The 18,740-nt window shown below is 36.3% G+C and overlaps 1 protein-coding gene across 1 annotated transcript in view; it reads right to left on the bottom strand.

The window, feature by feature from the left end:
• The window catches only part of KBTBD11 (kelch repeat and BTB domain containing 11), a 52,078-nt gene extending 40,590 nt beyond the window's left edge, over positions 1-11,488 (bottom strand). The window contains exon 1 of the mRNA XM_043984097.1: positions 10,570-11,488. The gene's annotated coding sequence lies outside the window, so the exon portion shown is untranslated. The remainder of the gene's footprint in view (positions 1-10,569) is intronic.
• Positions 11,489-18,740: the final 7,252 nt, after the last annotated feature.

The raw sequence follows: 18,740 nt of genomic DNA, 5'->3' as shown, positions 1-18,740 counted from the left end.
GTGAAAACTGCCTATTGTCCAGACAATGACATGCATCTAGATAGCTATCAAATGAGTTAGTAAAAGAGGTTACATATGTCTGGAGAAAACACTGCAGATAGATTTGGGGGGCCCAGAATTTAATAGGAAGAGAGCATGCTGAATTGCATTTGGGAGATATGATGGGCTTGCTTCTAGCACAAAAGATCATCATTTTGAAATAAATGTTTTCCCGGTGATGTATGGTTATAAATCTTATAGTGTCACAATCTTACAATAGTTAAAGTTATAGATATGAAAAGTATAATGGAGAGGTATATAGCAGAAACAAGTAGACTGCTAACTGATGACATGTTTAAGAAGGCCTAGGACTTCACTGGTACCACAAAAGGTAAAGGAACCCAGAGGAAGTACTCTAACACCTAGCTTCTTAAACTGTAGGTTGAAATCCCATATGGCATTGAGTAACAATGTGGGGGTAGCAAAAAATGTGGCAACAGTAAAAGGTTATGCATACCTATTTTATATATCTATATACCCAGGGTCAAGTAAAAATTTCTCAGGCAAAAAGGGGTCATGAGTGGAAAATGTTAAGAAACCCTGCTCTAGCATACTGGCTATGTGTAGCAACCAGGTTAGCATAGAGGTTTGTTAAGGGCTAAAATTCTAGCTAAACTGTCTAAAATATCTAATGAGTGGTCGCCAATAAATTATAAGCTTTAGCAAGAGTTAGACTTTTAAGCATTTATTAAGGAGAATAAGAATTTGGTAAAGAGAGAGAAAAAGGCCTAGATTCCTATCTATTAAAGGGAGAGCACATTTCTAGCTCCCTTCTCCGCCAGAGTCCAGAGGAAAGAGCCCCAGAGTCAGCGCCAGTCTCTTCCTTCCTCCTCCCACTAGTCCGCGTCACTTCCTCCCAAAGAAAAGACTCCTGGTCTTGCCCTCAAAGACCTTCGCTTCATGGGCAGAACTCTTCTACAGTAAGTATCCAGCAGGTGCCGTCATTCCAATCGTTACAGTCCCCCCTGTTGTTCCTCAAGAAACAAAATGTTTCCTTGATGGAACAGTAAAAACAATATAATAACTATTGCTAACTAATAATATGTGAACAACAATATAGAAAAGGAAGAGAGGAAAGTTTTGTCCAGAGGGGCGATTTTTTTTTTTGTCCTCATGAACCGACGCTTTGACATTAGTCTTGCAAAGGGAGGGCCTCTGCAGAGAATACATGTTACAGATGGTGTATATTATAACAGAAAGAGAAAAAAACAACAAAAACAACAAATCAAAACTGTTCATTTAAAGTCTCTGAAAGTCTTTTCTCAGATGTCCTCTAGGTGTAGTCGTGGAATGGAAGTCTTTTCAGGGGTTGATGTGTGGATGCTGGTAATTAGCCAGGAAATTTCCTACAAAATTGAGCTTAACACAACTTTAAAATAGCTTTGTCAATAATCAAATCAAACAATGAAAGTTTTCAAAAACATGTCTAAGGGAATTCAGAATCTTAGTTGTTACACATGAAACATATAATAAAACAAAAATTGAACCATTCTTTAAAATTATAATATTACTATAGTCCCCCCCCTTATGGAGGGTAATTGAGAAGACAATTGCTGCGATATTAATTATTAAAAATAATTTTTTATCTTTGTTTCATCACTTTTTGCATCATCTGCCTAATTATCCTCATGCCATTATGAGAAATTAAAAAATCTAATATAATTGGTAACAGATGTCAAGGCCAAATTCAACACTGTATTTATCATGACACCTGAGATAATTATGGGGGTTACCATAAAAGAACAGAGAAATGATGGGATATGAGCATTCCCACACTTGAGCAGTATGTACTGCCCATACAGTATGCCAGGCTTAAAAGAGGTGGATGGAATATATGTCCATGCCACCGAACATATTGGAAGAAACTGAGTCAGACTTATTCAGATGCATGGGATTGAGATGTCCATGGCATCAGGCATATAGGAGGGAGCATAGAAGCCAGGTGTAGAAGTGAGATGGGTGGGATCAATACTTCCAGCCATCTGTACAATATTGTGGGGAAAAATAAAATAAAATATTAAACCAAGAGAATCCAACCTCAACATTTGTCAAAAGCCGTTCCCTTGGCCATACCTTGACTTCATGCATGTCTCCCCTCATGTGACAGTTCAGTGTCTGCTCTTGCATGTATTCCTCTTGTGATTGGATGGCATCTTGGCCAACTGGCATCTGATAACTCAGAATAAAGGCAATTAATGTCTTAAATGATAAGTTCCCATAATCCAAGTCTCATATGTATTTAAAAATTGAGGATAATAAATGATTGCAAAAAATGTGAATACATCTTGACTCAGAACACAATATATAATTATGCAACAATTTCAAATAATACCCCTTTTTTAAAAACTTAGTATACAATTACTTTTGTGAAAAATCTGAATATATTTAAATACAAGTTAAAGCATAACAGAATCTCAAAGAACTTTTTTTTTTTGAAAAAAGAAAACTTTTACAAATGTTCCCCTCTTTTTTTTTTTTTTTTGGAATATGCTTATCAAAAATAATACTTCTAGAATCAATTTACACTTGCCATGGCAAACAATTTGCTAGGGAAATGCTTTAAAGAGTTTGATCAAATAATCAGTTGAGAAAAAATAACAAAAACAAACAACTCAGAATATGGGAGCACAATACTCCTAGAATTAACATTGTATAATAAAATCAAAACCATCTTGCAATGTTTCAAAATTAGATAGACAAATGAATAGAAGAAAATACACATGGAACAATAAAAGACAATGAAATTCAAACTAAGGAAGTCTAAATGAATGTGAACTTAATATTAATAAGAGTATTATAAAATATAAACTTGATCACATGACTATAAAAAGCTTTTACAAATATTCTCCTTGTTTTAAAAACTAAATATAAAACACAATCTCAAAAGCATGAAAATCTCTATGAAAATAAACCCATACCATTAATTTCAAAATGTATATGTAATAGCATAGAAATCCTATGTAACCTCTGAACTGATATTAATACTCTGAGTGAATTCAGAACACCTTTGATTCCAATATCTAAAATCCCCAATACTCATATCAATAACGTGCTGCTTACTTCTACATTTCTGTAAAATATATACCCTTCCATGGCAAAAGAGGCAGAGTCTTGAACTATGTTGATTGTCATTCTTATTCAGCTTAAGTTTTTCTTCTTTAACCCCTCTATATTGTCTGTCAGTCTTTTCACCATACAAATGCTTTATAAGATTACTAATTAAAGACAAAAGCAGGTTAGCAAAATTATGAACAAAACGAGCATATCTGGAATTTAAAGAGTTTTCTAAGATTGTCTCAAAAGCACAGCCAGGCCGGGGAAGGGCTGAGCCTGAAGCTGCAAATGCAGGTAGAGAAAGTTGAGCATGCGCATTAGATCTTTGGACTTCCCAGGCAGGGGAAGCAATGGGCTTGGCCATGGGAGGAGTAGAGGGTGGGGTCTGGAGAGGAGGGGAGGGACCAGCACAATTTGAATCAGACTTGATTTTGAACTCAGGCCTGGATTCCTCTTCCCCCACTTTGCCTCCAGGTGCTAGGGGATTAAAAGCTTCTAGAGGGTGGGTCATTGCCTCCAGGCATGCAAAATTAAAGCAACAATTAGTGTTAGAACTGGGAAAAGCTGCAGGAATCTCTTCAGGTTTCTCTGAAAAAGCATGGTTGGGAGAGGGAGAGATATTTCCTTGTGTGAGTAAGTTGCTGGCTCTTTTAACAAAAATAAAAAGAAAAATAGAAAATCCACAAAAACAAAGCATTAACATGATCTTATCTCCCATTTGTCTGGTTAAACAGACTAAAATCAAAAATAGGATAATTAGGGAGTTTAAAAGGTCCATTCGAAAAAATTTAAAGGAAAACACAGCCAGTGCGCCAGTACTTAGCAGTTAAAGGGAGAGGGAGGGGAAATTTCTTACCCAACCAGCAGATCAGAAGACTGAGGGTTAGCTTTCCTCTTCGTGGTCAGCCATCTGTTAAGGGCTAAAATTCTAGCTAAACTGTCTAAAATATCTAATGAGTGGTCGCCAATAAATTATAAGCTTTAGCAAGAGTTAGACTTTTAAGCATTTATTAAGGAGAATAAGAATTTGGTAAAGAGAGAGAAAAAGGCCTAGATTCCTATCTATTAAAGGGAGAGCACATTTCTAGCTCCCTTCTCCGCCAGAGTCCAGAGGAAAGAGCCCCAGAGTCAGCGCCAGTCTCTTCCTTCCTCCTCCCACTAGTCCGCGTCACTTCCTCCCAAAGAAAAGACTCCTGGTCTTGCCCTCAAAGACCTTCGCTTCATGGGCAGAACTCTTCTACAGTAAGTATCCAGCAGGTGCCGTCATTCCAATCGTTACAGGTTAAAGTGTCAGGTCTGAAGTCAGCAAAACCTGAATTCAAATCTTGCCTCAGTTACTTATCACTTGTGTGACCCTTGGAAAGTCATTTAATCACTGTGTACCTCAGTTTCTTCAACTGTAAAATGGGGATAATAATGATAGCACCTAGGATTATGTGAGGATCAAATGAGATAATATTTGTAAAGGACTTAGCACAGTTCCTGGAACATAGTAAACAAACACCAATAAGTGGTTTTTCTTTTTTTCTTCCTCTTTTGCAGAATAGGTACAATGCAAAAAGACAAATAGCAATAGAGACAGAAATTCACAAGAAACAAAATCTCCTGGACTTGGAATGATCACTACCTTAAACTGCACCTCTTGGAACCTCTAGCTCCCCTTCAAGACTCAGCTCAAGTGTCATCTTTTTCAGCAGGTCTTTCTGGATTCTCCCAGTTGTTAATCTTCCTTCTCCCCACCCCTACCCCGCCTGCTTTTGTATTTATATTGTATACATCCTGTATTTACTTCTCTGAATCTTTTCTCTCTTCCGTGTAAATTGTAAATTACTTAAGTTCAAGAACTATCTCTCTTCTGAATTTTCATACTCAGAACACAATGCAATATTTGGCACATAGTCATGGCTAGTTAACTAGTTGATTGGTTGATTAGATATACTGTGGGGAGGGGTTACAAAAAAGTTGGCAATAGTAAAAGGTTATGGATACCTATTTTGTATACCTGTACCTGGGGTTACACGTCTCGGATAAAAAGGGGTCCTGTGTGGAAAAAGTTTAAGAAGCCCTAAACTAGATGACCAGTAAGGACCTTCCTAGCTTTAAATCCAACATTAAAAGTTGCCTGAAGACTTATTTGTATAGATGGATTTGATAGGGCATAGATCTTTCCATATCTACTGTACAGGGCAATCTCATGCCTTAGAGAAACTGCTTAAAAATAAGTTAAAAACTTAAAGCATAGGGGAGTAGTTCTGAAACTTTTTTTTAGAGTTGCAACACTCTATTGTTGTTCATTTGATTTCACAACATTCCACCGGCCCCACCCACTGAAAAAGAGAGACAAGAGTAAGGGGGATTTCTTTGTGACATGTTTAATACCTGAAGAAAAATTAATCTTGTTCTGAGAACTTTTTGAAAACTTAATGATACCCCTTGAAAATGTTAGAGGCACAAAACCAGAGTGTAGGCATTCATTACTTAGAAACGAGTCCCATGCTACAAAAACACTGTATTCCTAATGCCTGCCTCTGATAGTATATACTACCATACTGTAACTAAGAGAAGTTTCGAGGTCAAAACCCCACAGGTAACTTTCTTAGGGCTACATGCAGTTAAGTCAAACCCTGCCTTAGAATTATAGATCATAGATGATAGATCTGGATGGGACCTGAGGCCATGACATCCAAACACTTTGTTTTACAGATGAGAAAACTGAGGCCCAGTAAGGTTAAGTGATCAAGATAGTCGTATAAAATGTGGGACTTCAACTTAGGTCCCTAGGTCCCAAAGAGAGTTCCCTTTTCACTGTTTAGGCTATTAGTGGGAAACTAATAGAGAAGTCCTTTTGGAGATAAACAATACAATGCAATTTGGAAACATACCTCAAGGCTAACAAAGAGACTTTTTAAAGGCACTCCTTCAAGAATGAATGTTTTTTATTAAACTCTGACATATGATGCACCCAAAATAGGGATCCTGGATTCAAGTCCACATCCACTCAAAATGATGTCTATCAGCCCCCTCTGGTGTGTTACCTCTTCCTTAGTCAGCCAGAAGGCACATGTGGCTCAAAACAAAGGTATTTTAAAAAATAGCATAATAACAAGTTTTTCAGTAGAATAGTCTACATTCTTTTGACAAAGAAACATAAGTATTGAACTTCATGCTATCAAAGGCTCAATAAAGCAGGAAGTCTAGAATTAGAATCAATATCTTGTCTACTATTCTGCTGTTCTCCACTGGTTAAAAAGCACACATTTATGTAATACTTAATTACTTACATTGTTACATGTTATGTCCTCCCAGCAAAACATTAAGATACTCAAGGACAAATACTATTTTGCCTATTCTTTTTTTCTCCCCAGAACCTAGAATGGTGCCTTATGCATAGTCAACACTTTATATGTACCTTTTGGACTGGATTCGATGAGCTGAGATTAACAAGACATTTTCCTTATAACAATTCTGTGAATTCAGCAATGTGGGTGTTATCATGCACATGTTACAATTTAGGAAACTGAGGCACAGAGATTTTTAGGACTTGCCAAAGGATCATATTTTTAGACCTGGATAGAACTTTAGAGGCCACCAAATCCAACCCATCATTTGACAGATGAGGAAACTGAAGCATAGAGAGACTAAATGAGTTGGGATCATGTAATTATTGTCAGTTTTTCTGACTCCACATTCAGCATGCTTTGTTTTATTATATTGCTTTTTAAAATCACCATATTAAAGTCATCTTTTTGTGAAAATAAATAATTTACAGGAGTCTATGTGAAACAGACACTCAGAGGAAATTACATTCTGATTTAATTCCTTTAGGGGAATGTATAGCTTTGATACTAAGCATACCTGCTTGATGATAATTATACTATGGCTTGTTATATCATTCACTTGTGTGTTGGAAAATCAAGTGTTTTCCCATGCCCTTGCAGTAACCTCAGTGCACTAGAGTGTAGCCCAGCTAGAATTTCTCCCCTGGCCCAGTATTTCCCAACATTGCTTAAGAGGCAGTGTTGTTCAGTTAGACAATACACTGTCAAAATGCACCTTCTTTTGATTTTAACTTTTGAAAGTGAGTTGAAAAAAATTTCCATTGAATATGATCCACAAATGCATGGCTTGCCAAAAATAACTCATGTATCCCAACAACATGGATTAACCTCTTTCCTTCTACTTTGTGGTATTAAAAGGCTATAATTTGCAAGGTCTCCAGGAAACTACTTTTTTTTAAGAGCATACAAATAGTCAAATCTTGGGTGGTTGTCTTGTTTAAAAATGAACTTTCCAACATGTGGGTGTCTTTATTTTGTATTTATATAGGTGTTGGACTCTGATTAGCACACTAACATCTCCTTGAGCCAACCTCACAGTTTTTCCTCAAAACAACCATAAGAATTCAGTCAGTCTTTTTTGCTGACAAAGAAACTAAATATAAAGGACACAGCTGCAACTGGGTCCCAATGAACTTAGTGTATACTCCATCCCCAGGCTACAGGCTTCCTTTGCTACTCCTAACAACCAGAGGTTGTTTTGGCCCTGTGGCCCTACGGGTTGGGAAAGTAGGAGAAGGGAGGAAAGAATATTGTGGGTGGGCTTAACCTTAAAGTTTGATCTCAGTTGGTCTTGCACTTCCTCCCCCCTTCTTCCTCCATTTTTTCCATCCTCCCACCATCCTCCCTGAACACACACTTCTTACTTATACTTTATCCCTACAATAGGTTTTTCCCATCTTTTCCAGAATGTTCCACTGGCCTCTTAGCACTTTAACCAAGGTAGTAACTCTTGTGTCTGAGGATCAGGAATAATATAGATAGGGTTTGGTGGTTTTACAAAGAATAAATGGTAAGGAAATTCTGGTAATTCTGAACCTAGGAGATATTTTGCCTAGATAAGACTCAAGAAGGGAAATGATAATTACCTTCACATCTTTGAAGGGTTGTAAAATAGAAAAAAGATTGACTTGTGTAGTCCAAGATGGTGGAACAAAGAGCATTGGATAAAAATTGCAGAGATAAGAGATATGGCTTGCTATAGCACAGTAGATAGAGCATTAGGCTAGGATTCACTAAGATCTGAGTTCAAATCCAACCTCAGACACTTGAAAGCTGTGTAAACGTGCAGTTACTTAACCTTCAGCCTCAGTTTCTTCATCTGTACAATGATGGATTTATATTCAATGACCTCTAAGATCCTTCCAGCTCTAAATCTATGATTCTATGACCTTCTAATTATTACAGCTGATCTAACATGGACAGGCTGGCTACCTTTAGAGGGAGAAGTTTCTCCCCACACTGAAGGTCTTTAAACAAAGGTTAGATAAGATTTGTTGAGGTGAGTGATGGCTAGGAATGGGTTGGGAGAGATGACATCTGGACTCCCAATTCTGAAATTATGTGTGATTCCCCCTTTCCAAGGCAAGCTCTAAGGAAGTTATGAGATAAACAGAATAAAATAAATCAGTTGTGATACTTACTTGGGTATCACTCCTTTGCCAAATAGCCTACCCATCAATAAATCAACAAGCATTTAGTAAGTGCCTTTTGTTGTTGTTGTTCAGTTGTTTCACTCATGTCTGACTCTTCATGACCCCATTTTGGGTTTTTTTTGGGCAAAGATACAGGAGTAGTTAGCTATTTCCTTCTCCAGCTTATTTTACAATTAGGAAACTGAGGGAAACCAGATTAAGTGACTTGTCTGGTGTCACAGTTAGTGTATGAGGCCAGATTTGAACTCAGTTCTTCCAGACTCCAGGTCCAGCGCTGTATACACTGTACCACATAGTTGCTGCCCTAATAAGTGCCTACTTAAAGGAAGAAATTCTACACTGGTTTTTTTCCCCTCATACTTTTTCTTCTTCTTCTTCTTCTTTTTTTGCAGGGCAATGAGGGTTAAGTGACTTGCCCAGAGTCACACAGCTAGTAAGTGTCAAGTGTCTGAAGCAGATTTGAACTCAGTCCTTCCGAATCCAGGGCTGGTACTTTATCCACTCCACCACCTAGCTGCCCCCTCTCCTCATACTTCTACCCACTACCCTCACAGCCCATAAGTAGACATTGTCAGCAGCAATAGGAATAGGAGAATTGAAGTAAATATCTATCTGTGTGCTACTCTGAGTCCAGCCTACACACAAAGCAGGTATATAATATGAGTAAATACCAGCAAAAAAAAATGTGTTTTTTCATTAATTACTGTAGAAATGGAAATAAACTTTCTAAAATCTGACTGGAGATACTGATATTGGTCTCTGAGATCAAGTGCTCACTGTCAATGAAGCAGCATCAATATTTCAGTCCCTAACAATGTCTTTGAAAAGTATTTTCAGTAAAAGAGTAATCAGCAATTGTAGAACAGTGTGGGAGAGAGGTCCAATTAGCTTCCCTCATTTTAATTCAATAAATATTTTTCTAAAAAGTTGAGTAAATTTAAATATTTATTAATTAGATTATATTCTAAATATACTAAAGGATCTCCCTTTAAAAAAATAATCTTAAAGGTGAATCCTACTCTGAAGCCTTTTGTCAGTGAATAGGCATGCCCTAGAGCAACTCACTCAACCTCTCTGGGCCTCATTTTTTTCGTCTATAAAATGGGTGAGTTGGTTTCAAAGATTTCTAAGATCCAGCTCCACAGCTATGATCTTATCTTTTGCATAAATCTGGATTTTCCTATATTAAGTTTGCTCAAAATGAGATATATCTGAACATACTGGTGATACTATGGCCTTTTATTCTACTTTTCTCCCCTGGGATATTTCATAGAAACTTAAACTAGAAGGACTTTCACTATTAACAGGTCCAATCTCCTCATTTTACAGATAAGAAACTGAAACCCAGATAAGAGAAGTAGTGTGACCAAGGTCACTCCAGTTATAGGTAGTAGAGCTAAGATTCAAATTCAGGTCTTCTGATTCTTTTGAAAGAAGTTCAAATCATTTAGGAAATACATGCACAGGGCTAAAATAAATTTTACCCCTTATAGACTATCAGGAAACAGTATATGAATATCTGATGCCCTTGGAGTCAAGAAGTCTCAGGTTTGAATCTTGCCTCTGACCTGAGCGTATTTTGCTCTCTCTGCCTCATAGGATTCAAGTATTGTTATAATACTCATTCCTCAATTATCTCAAAGCTGAAAAGATCCTTTCCTCTTCTTGCATTCTACTTTGTTAACAGAATAATTTGAGAGGGTGATTATTTGAGCTAATTAGCACTTCTAACTTCTTACAGTTCCTATGAACAAATTACACTTGCATCAACCAGTTGAGGAATTTGAATATTCAAATAAGGATAGTAATGCTTAGAAAAATAAAGGATAAAGAAAAGAAAAGGGGTTAATGATGAATAAAGTCCAAAGCATTTGAGAAATCTAACAGTCACCACTCCACATGCTGAAGGAAAAGCAGCAAATAATTTTAGGTCCAGCCAAATAATACTCACTGATCTGGAATACCTGATATTTGGCTGCACTTACTTAAAAGAGTCCTGTGTCCTCCTGGTCTTTTAGTTGGTCCCATTGAAAATCCTTCTCTGTGTTTTCTGTATAAAAGTTCCTTCTTCACTTTCCTAGATTACAACTTTTGATTCTTCAGCTCTTCTTCAAAGCACCAGTGTCGACAGGAGGTCACTAAACATGAGCTCCATTGTTCTTGAACTGAGTTTCAACAAAACTTCCCTCCTGTTGGTCTTAAAGTTATATTTCCCCACTGCATTTGGGGATACCATTCTGTACAACATCCTTTTACATCATGCCCAAGATTTTGTCCTTATTGGAGAAAATCCTGCCCTTTTACTTATTGATCTATGTGTTGAAATTATGGAAGCAGAACACAGTTGAAGCACTTTACCTAGTGGCAATTTGAATTAAATGGGCCACTGTAAAGACAGAGATGTTTAAATGAATTGTCAATATAATGAACAGCTGACTTTGAAGACTGTGAGTTAAATGCCTCTAAATTTATGTCAAGTCCCTGGTGTTGCTTCACAGGGCAGCTTTTATTGTTCAGTTATTGTTTTCAGTCTTTCTGTTGATTTGCCTTTGTTCAATTGGCTTGATTCCCAACATTACAATTATGCTATTCTTACTTAGCCTAGAATTCTACAGCAGGAATTTTCCATTCCACTATACTCTATGTGGTTCTCTAATACTGATAATCAGAGTTTCCACATGTCTTGTTAATTATTTTATATTTACTCAATTGTCCTAAATTGTCCTTGTTACTGTATCTCAGCTATTTTGTGGAAGGGAAGGGGGTTGTAGATTGTCTGACCTGGTAAGACTTTACTATTTACATGGGCTATTGTTATCAGGTTCTGGGACCAACCTCTTTGTAGAACAGAGAGAGACAAGGTGAGGCCATCCACTTACAACTGTTATTGGGTCTGATTTTTATCAGCCTAATGTTCTAGACTATTGAGACCTTGTTGGATACTGACTCTGTTATTCAATTTATTACCTTTGTTTTATCTAAATATCTAATAATCATGTAATGTAGGAATTTATTCAAGTCACTGGTGAGAATGAAAAACCATATGGATCCTTGAGAGTTGACTAGAGTTCTCCTCAGCTGACCCATTAATGACTATTTTTTGTATCCCTCCATTCCATCATTTCCAAATGCACCTAACTGTATTAGGATCTAGCTCACATTTCTCCTTGTCCACAAGAATAGCTTGAAAGATTTTTCAAATAATTTGTTAAAAACCTTGGTAAATGATATCTGCCTCATTCTCCTAATATACCAGTCTGGCTACCTGCCAATATAGGAAATGACCTGCCCTAATAGAATCTGGCTGACTCTTTGTGATAACTTGTTCCTTTACTAAATGTTCACTAACCATCTCTTTAATAATATGTTTTAGCATGACTAACATGGAAATGTGTTTTGCACAACTGTACATGTATAACTCATATCAGACTGCTTGCCTTCTCAATGAGGGAGGGAAAGGAGGTTGGGAGGGAGAACATTTGGAACTCAAAAGTTTTTTTAAATGAATGTTAAAATTTGTTTTACATGTAATTTGGAGGAAATAAAATATAACATTAAAAAATAATATGTTTTAGAATTTGGCAACAACCGAAGTCAAGTTCACAGACCCATACCAAGACATTGTTGTTATTGGCATTGTACTACAGTGAGAGGAGTATCAACATAAGACAAATCATCCTGTCATATTGAGTTTATCAAAAGAAAAGAAATAAAAATGGAGATCTCAAGAAAAAAATATAGTTAACAACCATGTAGCACTACATTTTCTTTTTTAGACTTCAAAATATTTTAACTCTTTACCCATGGCAAAAGTTTAGGTTCTGAAAATGACACAACTAAATTTCTCCTTACCTTCTCCCCTGGGGTGGGAGTTCAGAGGGGCAGTTCGGAGGGAAGGGAGCTTTGGACCTAGAGGTCCCTCATTATTTCCAGGACCCCAATATTACAGTGAGACACTCAATTAACTCTCCCTATATTAAATTGGGCCCCCATACCCCTTTTAGAACCAACTCCTTATCAAACAACTGCAAAACAAACAATTCTAATCCTCATGCAAAGGGTTATTGGAGTAAGGTTTATACTCATGAAAAGAGAAAAGAGGCAGTCACAACAGGGACCGTCCATCTAGTTCTCAATCTAACTGTCCATTGTCCATTCCATTTACTCCCCAACTATAGCTACAACTAACCATTAGCAAGTTGGGTTGTAAAGTTATAATCCCAGACAGGTTCTAACATACAGATGAGGCATTGAGGATGGTTCTGATAACAAATTGGGTCTGCTGTCCAGAGGTTTAACTAAGAACACAGAAGTTTATCACCATCAGGATGACCATTTTTTTGTAATAGATTCTTTGACCATGGAAACTCAGGAAACAAACAGAAATCTAAATGACCTTAGTTCCATTTGTCCCCTTTTTCTACACCATGGTGGAGTAGCAGAAAAGAAGGCAAAGGGGCTAAGAATCCTCATTTTTAAATCACCTATAAACTTTAGCCTAAGTTCTGATTATATTAGAATTGTATCAAATGCCTAATGTATCAACATACTGGTAGAAAAATGGAACCACAGCAATATTGACATTCTTTCAGTAAATTAATAGAAGTTAAAGCTAAATGGAAGGATAATCCATAGACGGTCCTTACAGAGGTAAAAAAAATGACTTCATTTAATCATATACTCAAAGTAAAAAATTATCACTTCATAGCAAATATTTGACATGAAATTATTCATGAAACTCTTATAGAAAAGAAGTATGGGATAAATCATTGTATAATAGGTAGATTTGCAAATAGTTGAATGATCTAACCAAGGAATAGTTACCAATAGTTTCAATAACCAATGAATCTATACTTAACCATGTGCTATTTAACTTTTCTTTTATAAATGACTGGGATAAAGGCATTTATGTCACATATATTAACTTTATACACAAAGGTGGGAAGAACAGTTAAAAAATTTGGTTGATTGAGGTAGGATATAAAAATATCTTCTTCATTGGTTAGAATCTTGAGCCAAACTCAATAAGATTACATGCAAGAGATAGACAGATAGACAGATAAATAGATAGATAGACAGACAGATGATAGATAGATAGATAGATAGATAGAAACTTACATATGGATTAAAAAATATATCAACTTCCCAAGTACAGGATAAGAAAGATGTACCTAGAGAGAAGTTGATCTGAAAAAAGATCTGGGAGTTTTAGTTTACTGCAAATTCAATACAAAAAAACAGTATGATGTGACAAGGAAAATAAAGCTAATGTGCTTAGACTTCATGAAGAGAGGCAAAATGTCCAAGAGTAAGGTGGTGTTAGGTCTATGGTACTCTCCTCTTGACAGACCAAATCTGTGGTGGCAAATTTAATTCTGTGAACCTCATTTCAGGAAAGAAAATAGTAAGCTGGAGATTGTCCAAAGGAAAGTGACCCAGTTGGTTAAAGGCCTCAGATTTGTGCCATATGAAGATTATTTGAAAAAACTGGAAATGTTTAGTCTAACAAAGAAAAGATGTGTGTGTTGGCACAGGGTGGGGGTGGCTTATTAAACTCAGGCTTATTAAAGATGTCTTTGGTTATTTGAAGGATTGGCACACAGATGATAGATTAGTTCTGTTCTTGCTTAGTCCCAGAGGGAAGAACGAGCAATGATGGGTAGGAGTAATAAAGAAGCAAATTTAATCATGATATAAGAAAAATGTTCTTAATAATTAGAGATGTCTCAAAGTAGAATGGTCTGCCTTTGGAGGTAGTAGGCTCCTCCAATCCTCATTGGAGGTTTTCAAATGAGAGTTGAAAACCCATTTGTTGGACATGATTTAAAGGGAATTCTTCAGGTATAGACTGATCTAGATAGACCCTGATGTACCTCTAACTCTATAATTCAATGATTCTCTGATAACAGGTCATGGAAGCTTGTAGCACTTATGATGAATACAAACAAAAGTAATACCATGAAAAAAATGTCCAATTATGAATCGATACCTGCTGCAGAGAATACAGAGGTGAATAAATTCTCCAAAGAACATGACAGGATCATTTAAACAAAGTCAACTATACTTATTATATTAAGTGATTCATTATGAAAATGGGCACAGAGGATAGTGGCAAATTGGGTGCTGGAAAATATGGCCCATGTCCAAGAAATTATATAGGCTGAGGGGTTATAGATTACTTAGAAATATTACTTAGAATATTAGGAATACTTTCTTCAAAAATAAAGTCAGATATGCATAATACCTAAGAACATCTCACCCTCCCCCCACCCCCCTCACCAAAATTAGTTATATATTAACAGACAGGAAACAAGGAATGTGGGAATTATTTCAGAATTAGCTATATACAGTCTGACCACTATGTATTTAGAGTAAAAATAAAAATCAATATCAAATTAGGAGAAAAGATAATAATAAAAAGACACTGTATACAATTCCATTAACCTCACCTTGGCCTATTAAATTTGCCAATAATGCTTTTAAAAAAGAGAAGAAAAGAAGGCAAAAATATTGGCCTTGACTCCCACCATATTCTACAAAAGCTTAAGCATGTCCAGTACTTTAAAATGCAGAAAAACTGACTTAGCCAACGAACAACTGATCTGCTTGCCAAATGGAGACACACAGCAGCCAAGGGCAACATTGGGTTAGAACTCATTTGTAAAACATGACCAGGAATGATGGTAGACAATTATAAGCAGTGTCACATCATAAATAGGAAAAAATCAGCTGAAGAAAAAATAAAAGAAATCCACAAAAGCCTGGCATAGAAACCCAACTAAACATTCATAGATTAATTTGGCAGGATGATAAATAGAAAATGGACAGATTCATGAATGTCATGATAATATCTATTTTGATTATTTTGTTTGTTTTTTGTTTTTGTTTTTTTTTTTGTGGGGAAATGAGGGTTAAGTGACTTGCCCAAGGTCACACAGCTAGTAAGTGTCAAGTGTCTGAGGCCGGATTTGAACTCAGGTATTCCTGAATCCAGGGCTGGTGCTTTATTCACTGTGCCACCTAGCCGCCCCCTATTTTGATTATTAACAAAAGCGAGTATGAAGTACCTTTGACCCTTTGTTCTCATTGTGTATTATGAGGAAGCAGAAATAGATATGTTGAAGATGAAGTAAGAAAGAGAAGCTAGACAAGAACAAGATCCATGCATATCAAGAAACTCTGTCCTGGTAGCAACATAATCTTCACAGTATTAAGGGATTATTTTGTGAGTTAAAACAGGGAGGGGAAAATTCCCAGAGTGGGGCAGAACTCAAAATTGCTATTGTGATGCTATTACTATTCAAATGAGACCCATATGCCTATTTCTTTACCTTTTTATGAGAACGACCTACACATGTATTAGGGACATCTTTGCTATAAATATGAGAAGGTCATAGGCAGGGTTTTACAGATGAATTTCTATGACAGACTACATCTTAATCTATATCAAATCATATCAAACAATTGACTGGAAAGTATAGAAGAGAAATGATCAAATTGGACTTGCTATTTGTTGTTTATATAAACACACACATAAAAATACCCAAACATTTAACTCAATAGAGCAAAACTCAGCCTTAAAGGCTCTTCTTTTATAAGGACTTTCTTATTTATATCTTAATATTATGGAAAATTATTTTTAAAAATTAAAATTAAAATAAAAAATTTTAAAAAGAAAATTATTTCACGTAATCAACCACAAATAATTAACGTTCAACAAATCTTAGATGATTTACACAAAATAAGACATAAAACAGGGAGTTTGCTGAAGGGTCATAAATTCAGAATGAGAAGAGACTTTGGGGTTATCTAGTCAAACTCGCTTATTTCACAGAATAGAAAATTGAGGTACAGAGTTGTTGAGTAATTTGCTTAACTGTCATGTAGTGAGTAAGTGGCAGAGTCATGATGAGAATCCAGGTCTTATAATGCCAAATCGAGCACTTTTTACCCCCCTGAAACACATGAAGTTCATCACTCTCATAGATGTCCCTTAAATAGTCCAAATGAAAGAAGGTTTCCATGTAGATTGTGAGGTCCTCCAGATGCTCCTATCCATTGGTAACATCACATGTAGTATCACTCTACATTAAGCTCTAGAACTTCACAGGATCAATGAGATCTGTGATTACTCTAGACAGATTGGTCTAGGAATTCATAAAGGAACAACTTAATGGATTAAAATGTGTCATTGGTCAGACTTCCAGAGAATCATAGTTTTAGAACTAGAAGGAATATTATAGGTTAATTTTATAATTCTCTAATTTTACAGATGGGGAAACTATGGCCCAAACAGATTTAGCAACTTGCTCAAGGTCACTCAGATAGTAAATGGAAGAAACAGGATCCTAATTCAGGTCTTCTGCCTCTACATGTAGCATTTTTTATGTCAACATGCAGTTGGAAGATCATTCCACTGAATTTGGACAATTAGTACACAAATCTGGGGCACATAATGTAGATGGGTAGTTGGGCCCATAATTGAAAAGGAAAAGGAAAGTACCCTCTGTAAAAGGGTATAGTGCTTTTAAAGATATAATTCTGATTCCTGGAATAAAAGTTCATTAAAAATAAATTTTAGTAGTGAAGCAATATGGTTATGAATTATAGAACACTATAGTTTTCAAAGAATCAAAATTGTAAGTGACCCGAAGGTCAATGGAAATATTCATGGTGGTTAGAAGTAGGCTCTAGCATATTTTCAATATGGTGTGAGAGACTTTTGGGTCATATAACCAATAGGATTAGACATTTTTCTCCATTCCCATGACTTCCAAAATCTCTCCCAAACAGAAATTATATGCAAAAGATAAACAATTTCAGCTATCTCCAAAGTCTAGGACATCAAGAAATCTGATGAGCTAACAATAGAGAAGGCTAATAATCCTTAACCCTTAATGTTCATTCCCTAGTGTCCACTATCTTCCATAGGACTGCACAAGCTGACCCATAGGCCTACTCTAAAAATCAACTCTATACCCACAGTACCAAGGAAATCTAAATGGCAGATGCTTGGGGACAGCTACTGCTGTACTTAGTGTGTCAAGAGAGCTCATCCAGAGAACTGAGAAAGGAGGGAACTAGGGCAGGACTCATGTGTAGTACTCCATGAAACTACATGGAAAGAGCCCAGCATTTACCTGGGATCAGGTCTGTCTCCCTAAAAGTCACTTGAGGCAGAGTTCAAGGCTGATGAACCATTAATTGTCCAATGTTAGGCAGCTGAGTTAGCATTGAGATCTAGCCTCCAGGGTAAACTCCATCAGAAAGGGAAAGAATAAGAAAGTGAGCAATAGGGAAATATAAGGAAAAAATAATGATATTACCAGAGATCTCAGTAGGAAGAAAACTCAATTAAAGGTCTTGACCATAAGTAGGTAATCCACCAGGGAAAATATCAATAAGAAAAATAAATATGGTATCGTCTCAGAGAGTCCAGACATCTATGAATAAATATTACAAAAAAAAGAAAAATTAATCAACCCCTGAAAATCCCAAGAGTACATGAGACTATAGCCAGATGTTTCCTAATGATTTATAAGAGAAATAAACGTGAAGCAAAATTTATGACCTGCACAGTAGAAATTATTGGCAGAATAGAAAAGGTTGAATCCATGATGGCAAACCCACCAAAGAAACAAAAGAGAACAATATATTGGGAATGAAAATATGTGGAAATAAAGGACAACTGGAAGAAAAGAAGCAAAAATCAATAACACTGAAGGAAAGCATAATCGTTTTTTTGGTTGGTTTTTTGGTTTTTTGGTTTTTGCAGGGCAGTGAGGGTTAAGTGACTTGCCCAGGGTCACACAGTTAGTAAGTGTTGTGTCTGAGGCCAGATTGAACTCAGGTCCTCCTGAATCCAGGGCCGGTGCTCTATCTACTGCACCACCTAGCTGCCCCAGGAAAGCATAATCTTAACAAAGATAAACAAAGAAAGCATAACAGGTGAAAAATTGATCTCAAAGACAGGATGCAGAGAAAATAGAGAAAATTTATTATAGCTTTCCTAGGAGAATGTGATATGTAAAGAAAAAAAACAACCCTGAATACCATAATGTAGGAAATAACACAAGAAAACTGCTCAGAACTTCTGACCTCAGAAAACAAAATGGCAATTGAAAAAATCTATAGATCACCTCACAAACTTATGCTG

Source organism: Dromiciops gliroides, chromosome 2, assembly GCF_019393635.1.
Source record: "Dromiciops gliroides isolate mDroGli1 chromosome 2, mDroGli1.pri, whole genome shotgun sequence".
Taxonomy (NCBI): domain Eukaryota; kingdom Metazoa; phylum Chordata; class Mammalia; order Microbiotheria; family Microbiotheriidae; genus Dromiciops; species Dromiciops gliroides.
Note: the sequence above shows the minus strand (reverse complement) of the source record. Positions and strands in the feature narration are given on the sequence as shown.